The sequence below is a fragment of the Pinus tabuliformis genome, chromosome Q, assembly GCF_031772625.1.
Source record: "Pinus tabuliformis cultivar Carrire ecotype Pingquan chromosome Q, CPIR1, whole genome shotgun sequence".
NCBI classification, from domain to species: Eukaryota; Viridiplantae; Streptophyta; class Pinopsida; order Pinales; family Pinaceae; genus Pinus; species Pinus tabuliformis.
In genome coordinates this window covers 742,668,571-742,675,056 of record NC_142296.1, presented here as the reverse complement: position 1 = coordinate 742,675,056, position 6,486 = coordinate 742,668,571, and positions in this window count along the sequence as shown.

The following is a 6,486-nucleotide window of genomic DNA, read 5'->3' as shown; positions in this document are numbered from 1 at the left end:
TATTTTCTACCAGAAACTCTCCTTCCAATTCAACCTTCACATTTACAATCTGTTGCCAGAAACCTCTCAAAATAGCCAATTATAAGTTATGTATTCTACTAACTTATTACCTGTTTATTTTCCGAGTTAATTATACGCTAAGGGTTGTACACATACTTTTTACCAAGGAAACATGGAAAACATTTTGGACCTAGATATGAATGGTAATGCAAGCTTGTATGCTACAGGCCCAATCCATTCTAAGACTTAAAAAGGTCCATAGTACCGAGGTGCCAACTTAGCACAACCCCTCCACTGTAAGGTACTTTTTTGGGGCTTTACTCTAAGTATACATGATCCTCCAACTGGGACTCCTTGTATGTTCTTTTTTTATCTTCATATATATTTTTTCTATCATGGGAAGCTTTAAGATTTTCACGGACCTAACCGTCTCTTCCATTTACCCAAGATTATTCTATTGATAGGACTATTCCAATCTATGGGCACTATGCACTTTCATACATACACCAACTCAAAGGGACTCATGCCTAGTGATCCATGGTGTCCATTATTATAAGAAAATTCTACTAAGTGGAGGTAATCTTCCCACTTATGTGGATGTTGCATCACAAGCATTCTTAACATATCCTCCAAAACTTGATTCACTCATTCTGTTTGGCCATGTATTTGTGTATGGTAGGCGGTACTAAATTGAATCTGGATACCCAACCTAGTAAAGGTGTTTTCCAAAATGTGGATGTAAATTTTACATCCCTATCATAGATTACCACCTCGGGTATTACGTGCAGTCGGAAAATTTCCCTCATAAATATGTCTACAATTTCCATAGTTTTGTAAGTTGATTTTATAGGTATGAAATGAGCGGTTTTTCTTAGCTTGTCCACCACCACCATAATTGATTCATGCTTCTTCTTAGTTCGAGGTAATCTGGTGATGAAGTCTAGAGAATTTGTCTCCCATTTCCAGTAAGGAATGGGCAATGGTTGTAATAGCCTAGCGAGGTGTTGCTGCTCCGCTTTCACCAACTGGCACTCCAAACATTTGGATAGGTACTCGGTGACATATTTCCTTAAACCAGGCCAAAAATAACCTTTTTTGATGGAAACAGATAGTTTATGATACCCTAGGTTGGTAGCATATGGTTTCCTACAACATGCATCCAATATCAATTGTTTGACGGAATTTTGGTTAGGAACATATATTTGGTTTCTGAAGGTTAGCATTTTCTCTGGATTTATTTCATAATCAAATGTTTCCCCCTTCACTTGAGATTCTAATGCCTGCTACCAAAGGAAGGCATATTCTGGGTCCCTATAGGATGCTTCCTTAATTATTTCAAGGATGTTTGATCGTACCTGACTAAATTTGACTTCATAAATATAATATAATTTTTTTCTTAATGTGTTGGTTGCTCGATTTTCTTTCCCTTTAAGGTGCTTTATTTCAAAATCAAATTTGCTCAAAAATGTTGTCCATCTAGCCTACTGAGCATTTAAGTTGGATTGGTTAAACAAATTTGTAAGGCTACTTGATCTGTTAATAACATAAATTTATTTCGCAGTAGGTAGTGTCGCCACATATTAAGTGCATGCACTATTACTGTTAATTCAAGATCGTAGGCAGAATATCATTGCTCATATTCTTTCAATTTGCATGAGTCATAGGCTATAACTTTCCCTTCCTGTATCAACACTCTACCCACACCTTATTTACTTGCATCCATACAAACCACGAAAGATTTTTCCGAATCTACTACCTTTTAGCACGGGTGCAGTGGTAAGTAATTGATTTAATTTTTCAAAGCTTTGCTGAAATTCAACTATCCATCAGAAAGTGCATCCCTTCTTCTGTAATGAGGTCATCGGAAAAGGGATTTTTGAAATTTCTTCAATGAATCGATGGTAATAACCAGCCAAGCCCAAGAATGATCTAATAATAGCAAAATTCCTCGGGGTGGTCCATTCCATAATAGTTTTAATCTTTTCGGATCCACCATTATTCCCTCTACTGATATAACATGGCCGAGATACTGTATTTGGCCTTTGAAAAAGTCACACTCGCTATATTTAGCAGATAACTAATTTTCTTGCAAAGGTTGCAACACTATCCTCAAGTGATTTTCATGCTCCTCCTGATTCTTTGAGTAAATTAAAATGTCTTCAATAAAAATAAGTACAAATTTATCTAAATATGGCTGAAAAATATCGTGCATTAGACTCATAAAAGTAGATGGGGTGTTTGTAAGACTGAAAGGCAATACCATGAACTCGTAATGACCATAACGAGTTTCAAAAGTAGTTTTACAAATGTATTCCTCCTTTATCCTTATCTGGTGGTAACCAGACCTTAGATCGATTTTTGAGAACACTCTAGCTCCCTGCACCTGATCAAATAAATCATCAATACGTGGTAAAGGGTATTTGTTTTTAATGGTCAGTTTATTCAACTGACGATAATCAATGCATAACCTCAAAGTTTCGTGTTTCTTTCATATGAACAGTACGGGGGCTCCCTAAGAGGACACACTGGAGCGAATATAACCTTTATCCATAAGTTCTTGAAGCTATATTTTGAGTTCTATTAACTTTGGTATGCTCATGCGATAAGGAGCTTTAGAAACAGGAGCTGCAATAGGAATTAATTCAATGGTGAATTCAATATCACGTTTAGGTGGCAATCCAGGAATGGATTTAGGAAATACATCAACAAATTCCTAAATAATAGGGATATTTTCCAAGGAAGTCATTTTACTCTTGGAATTAGTGTATCCTACCTAGACAACATAAATCTGACAACCCTTCCTAATACATTTTCCCAACTGGTTAGCAGTAATAGGACAAAACTTAATATTTTTCATGATTCCTTGAATTACATTTCTCTTCCCTGACTCAGTAATATAACATACAAATTTATCCTTACAATCAAATAGGGACTACCTTCCTTCCAAACAATCCATCCCTATTAATATATCATACGAACCCAAAGGGAGTATATTAAGGTCAACATGAATTAGTTATCCTGAAATTGTTATAGGACAACATTTTGTTTTAGCAATTACCCTTCTCTTTGCCCCTGTAGCTCATTGGACTAACCAATATTTTTGAAACTTACTGCTATGTAGTTGACAACTCTCTACAATCTTAGGACTAACATAGCTTAGGATAGTACCCAGATCAAACAAAAGAGAGACAAGTTGATTAGCGATCATACCTTCACACTCAATCATGGTGGGTTGGTATTCTGCTTGATGATATTCCAGAGCAACATTAATTCTGGACATAGTCCTTGCCACCTCCCCAACCATGGAAGCTTCTTGCATATTTGAAAGTTGTTTTCTTCTAGCTTTATGCAGACAACTTTTGTAGTAATGGGGTGCTCCACATACCCAGAATTCCAAAGGTTGTTTTGGCTGCTGATCATTCATAGGTTTACTAACCCATTTTTGACTGTCTATTGAAATTTATTGAAGCATCTTTGTTGAATATTTCTTCCATTAGTAATTTTTGTCTATCTTCTTGGGGGTAAATTCCTCCCCCTCCTGCTCAATCCTCCTTTAGATGCCTCACTCTTTTGCTTCATCTACTGATAACAGATGCGGGCTTTCCGCACCGCATCATACGTTGTTCTTGGGTAATCAAACTTGAGCTTTTCCTTCATAAAATTGGGTAGGCTTCTAGTAAACGTTGAATTTTGGCCTTTTCTTCCTGCATATATGGTACATATCACAATAAAGAAGTGAATCATTTCACATATTCATCCTTGGTCAGGGTTCCCAACCTTAAATCATGGAACTCCATTTCTTTTTCATCATCATAAAGTTCAATTAAATACTTATCCTTGAAATGCTTTTGAAATTCTTTGCACGTAACTTGTTCTTCGTCAATTTTTCTCATAGTTTTGATTTCCTCCCACCAAAGGGTAGCCTTACCCCTTAATTGATAAACTTCCAGTCGTGCTTTAAGTTTATCAATGTAGTCATAAATCTGAAATTATTTGCTCATGTCAATTAGCCAGGCTTCTGCTACTTCTTCAGATTTTCCTTCAAACAGTGATGGCTTTATCTTTTTAAATTCCCCTTGTAATTCCAATTTCTGTCTTTTTGTCTTGTGCTGGTCAAAGACATTATCTGAACATCCATCTTCATCTTCCTTAATTCTTTATGTCGATTCTGCATTACCTTCTCCATGGTGGGCCTTCAGGGTTTTCTTCCCATCCTTAGCACTGGGATATGGTTCCCATTGGATCTATCGATTAGATAGACTTTTAAGAATTTTCTCTTATTCTTGTCACAATCGTTCATTATCCATCCTCAAATTTGTCATCTCAACACGTAACTGTTGAACAAATTCAAGTAGGGTAGTATTGGCTTGCCGAGATTCCTCTCCCAGTTGTATCCATAAGTCAGGGTTGGCTTCTACATATGTTTCCTCTAGTTGGTTCGATAGTCTGGGACTCCTTTGCATTCTTCTCTTTTGGTGTTGATCTTTGTGTCCACATTCACATTTAATTAGTAGTTTCTTTCATTAACATTATATATATATATATATCCCAGAAGTCTCAGTGTGTGAACCTGACCTCTCATACCATTTGTAACATCTGACTCAACCAAAATACAATAATAATAATAAAAACTATTTACAATACCACATAAATGCCGAGCTTACCATGCAACAGTGTTTCCAAGACTTACCATATAATACAGGGTTCAATGTTTAAGCATTAATATAAGTTTGAGGTTAAATTAAAGGAACTTTGGGAAAATCCGATGGTTCGACATTCCATGCACTTCACTGTACATTGCATAATTTAATGGGGTTAATGAAAAACAGTACTACATGATGGTTTGTTGTTCGCATGGTTAATGCCAACACATGCCATCACTAGAAGGCTCTAGTGGCTTGCGACATCTGTCTTTGCTTGCACCCTCCAATTTGGGGTTGGCGATCTGACAGCTCTGAGCAAGTAGGGTTTATCTTCACAACACTCCTATGTTTGACCGTCAATGGTGTCACTTGGGTAATTTCATTCTCTGGTTTCTCTTCTCTGCAACTGAATCATTCCTCCACTACACTGAGAGTCTTTTTTCTTGTTCGTCTAGGTTCCGATGGGGTTTTTTGCCATGCTTCATCCAGCAGGTACTCTGCTACATTATTTTCTCATTTCTCTATGTTGTTGCCTCTTACTGTCCATTCCTCCTTGAGGTTACTCAGATGGGTTCTGCGTTCATTTCCCTTTACAGGAAGTAATCAGTTATGCCAGATTATTTGTCTAGTGGAAGACAAATAGGGAGGCATTCGATTTCGAGAAGGTAAGCAATAGAGGATATCTTAAAATTATTCAATATTTGTTTCCTCATTTTATAATTTAATCATTGATATTTTATTTTCATGTTTTATTGGTGTAGGTGGGCTACGCTCCTTCGGAATTGGTTTACCTCATGTATTCTTAGGTGAGATTTTCATTGATTTGACTAACAGTTCGATGGTTAGGGTTTCTAACTTCATTCTCTATGTGATGACAGGTACAATCCCATGCCGGGTTCACTCCTTTCACGGTCATGGTGGATTTAAATGAATTTTTACCACTCATGGATTTGTGTTCTTATTTTTAGGTTGGTCTCAACGTTGAACCTTACGACATTTGCTCAGTTCTAATGGTTTTTTATGGTCATTCTGCTTGAGTTCTCCGTTGGATGTCATTCTTGCTGTAATGGGTTAAATCAAGGGTTTTTTTTTGTTTTGGGTGATGGTTATATGCCAATCATAGCCGGATGTTAATATGTTATTTAAATGGGTTCTGGGAAATTTGTGAAACGTGTTGGTTCCAACTGTTCTCCGGCATAGCTCGTGTGACTTGGTCTTATAGAGGGTTTAAGTTATTTTCTTTTTCTTTGTTTTGGATTATTTGTGAAAAGAACTTGTATGCACTATTTTGAAGTGCTCCACTTCTATGTATATAGTTTGAAGATTATATGGGTTTATGTTCTCTCTTTTGAAAACTTACACGACTTCTACAGCCGAACTTATCAGTCTGCCTCAACGGACTTTTTTAAATTCGGATTATGGTTTATTGTTTTCATTAAATAGAATGAATGGATATTTGTTTTAATTCTTCCTTGTTTGAGTAACAGTTAAATAAATCCTTGTGTTCAATAAAGAGAATTATTTTTATTAGAGGCATTGATTGAGTTCTTAGAGATTTGATTGATTACTGTATACTATTTCTTGCTTCTCGATTTATAATTACCTAGAAAGATTGAATGGTTAGCATACAGATTTGTCACCAGATATATGATATACAGTTCTTAGAAAGCTTGAAGGATATAAGTACTATTATGTTTCAATAATTAAATCATTCTGTTGGCTATACTGAGCATAAATTCTATTACCATCTTCTGCCTCAATGTCTATGATATCTGCTTTTTCATTCTCTAAGATATTTAATTACAGTGCTTCTATTTTAAATATCATGTAACATCCTACATAT